The 2,471-nt window shown below is 43.1% G+C and overlaps 1 protein-coding gene across 1 annotated transcript in view; it reads left to right on the top strand.

The window, feature by feature from the left end:
* The window catches only part of LOC118330502 (neuronal cell adhesion molecule-like), a gene marked incomplete in the record, with an annotated part of 68,766 nt that overhangs the window by 602 nt on the left and 65,693 nt on the right, over positions 1-2,471 (top strand).

Below are 2,471 nucleotides of genomic sequence, written 5' to 3'. Positions count from 1 at the left end.
GGGGGGGGGCGACGACGACTCACCATCAAGCAACAACACCCCCCCCTCCCCCCTCTGCTCCCCTATCGTCCTCCGCTCATCCCCCAGACACTCTCACTCGTACACACACCCAAACACACACATGTCTCAGCTGCACTCGCTGCTCCTGCTCCGATAGCCAAATTAATACAATGCTAATGACCCCTGCTTTTATTGTCTGAATCTCTTGTTCTTACTTCTCTCTGAAAGGGCTGACACACTTTCTAGTAATGTTTATTCTCTCAGGGTAGACTATTGTTAATCTGTTTAAGAAGATAACAATATCCCCCTATCCCTGCCTTATGTCTGGTTTGCATTAATTCAGAAAACAGGCGGCAAAATGTGCGATACCGCTGCATGTATGCACATCCCCTACTGTCTGTAAGCCTTTTGGTCTCTTCAGTCTTATCTTCACCACAGTAAGCCTGGATATTGCTTGAGCCCAGAGAGCCGCTACTCCACTGCTACTGGAGCTCTACTGACAGGACATTTCAGGCTCATTTGACCAATGTGGAGAAATCGGGACAAGATAGTGACCTACATTGTGCTGCCATCTTTACTTTCACCCTCAGCACAAACGGCAAACGGCGGGGAGATTTGCATAACTAAGGGATTATCATGACACACGTTGGCCGGAGTTATTGTGAGAGCACCAGTCAGTCACACTGTTGACCTAAAACCAGTGGCGGGCAGCTCTGCTGCGGGGGCTATGGGAAAAGCTTGGGTGTTGGAGGGAAAATGCCATTAATTTCACTCTGTGGGCTGCACAAACATGCAGACTATTCTGTGAGAAGTCATCAACGCTCCCTTCTGTGGATCAACGGCCGTCTGTGGCATTATGAACTCCGCCAACCGCAGGGCCGGACAAAGTGTCTCATAGAGAGCAAGAGTTGTTCTGTGTCACTTGTGGTAAAGTTGATGACATCATTTCTTAGAGAAACTGATCTAAACCTGAGAGGATTTCATTCGTGATTCATTTCACCAAGGACACTCATTCATGTAGCAGAAATGTCTGTTTCCTGCATTCAAAGATGATGATCCCAACAAACTGTAGTTGAAGTCAGAATAGGAGACATTTTAAGTCTATAGAAGGTAGTATAGTAGACATTTAAGAAGAAGAAGAAAATCATCCCCCTCTACTGTATGGGGTTGAAAAAAACACAATTTTGAAGGTTATTTTCAACTTGGGTCTTACTTTTGCAGTTTTGACCGTCATTTCTATGTCTTGCTACAATAAACAGGGCAAGAAATTAGTGATCAGACTAGAGCTGAAATGATTTGTTGATCAGTTGATTGACAGAAAAGTAATCAAGTAATTGCTTCACTGATTTATACCGTTATTGATTAAAGAAACCGATGATTAACAGAAAATTAGTCAACAGCGGTTGATTAAGGCATTTTTAAAGCAAAAATATCAACAATTCTGGTTTCAGACTCTCAAATGTGGTGATTTGATGCTCATAAATGATTGTAAATTAAATTTATTTAGGTTTTAGACTCATGGTCTGAATCAAACAATTTGACATTAGAGCACTTTGAGCTGTGGGGGAGCTTTTATTGCTTTTTTCTGACATTTCATAGACAAAAACGATGAATCGATTAGTTGAGAAAAAAAGTCAACAGTTTGATCGATAATGGAAACCTTATATTTAGCCTCATCAGCATCTAGATCAGACAGTCGGACTGTTTGTGAACAAGCCGACAGATAAGTCAGATTAGACTCTTTATTTGGAGGTAAAACTGTAAAATACAGTAAGTAACCTATGATAGGTCAAAGTTGAGCGCGTGTTGGTCTGTGAACTGTGATGGACGTTTACAACAGACAGTTTGGTTCATCATTTTACAGTTCAGCCTTGCTTACAGCCTGTCTGACTTATTGTTTCTTCCCTGTCTGACTTCCTTTTATGTTCTCAGATCTCAGCAATCTAACACTAAAGTACAGTGTTATCATTACCGTAATGATCCTTTTAAAATGCAATCATTTGTTTTTTCATTGAGAATGACACAGTTAGATAACACACCATCCTAGGTGACTCCAGCTGATTGTCTGAATGATTGAATGTGTTCTGGTGACACGTGTACGATCCGGCAGCCGTTGTGAATAGAAGTGCTGCTCAGCTGTGATGAAGCTAAATCTCTGGAGACTGATGGAGGCCCATGCCTATCTATTAGTGTCACTGCGGTCTGGGTGTTTCTTCCCAGTGGGCCAGTCACACACAGCAGCACAGCGCACTGACATCGCCTGGACCTCCTTGTCACAAGCATGTTCATCTCATTTTGGGACTTATGAGCGCCTCATTAGAGGACCACAGAGGGAGCGCTGTCCCCCCTGCTTCACGGCTGCCTGAACACTTGCCTTGGTTGTAATATGGACAAATGTATGCAGGGTCAGATCAGTATATGCAAAGTTGGACATACATGTTCATTATATACACACACGCGCGCGCACACAC

This window comes from Morone saxatilis, unplaced genomic scaffold, assembly GCF_004916995.1.
Source record: "Morone saxatilis isolate NCDOM2014 unplaced genomic scaffold, NCSU_SB_2.0 Contig2, whole genome shotgun sequence".
In the NCBI taxonomy this organism is placed as follows: domain Eukaryota; kingdom Metazoa; phylum Chordata; class Actinopteri; family Moronidae; genus Morone; species Morone saxatilis.
Note: the sequence above shows the minus strand (reverse complement) of the source record. Positions and strands in the feature narration are given on the sequence as shown.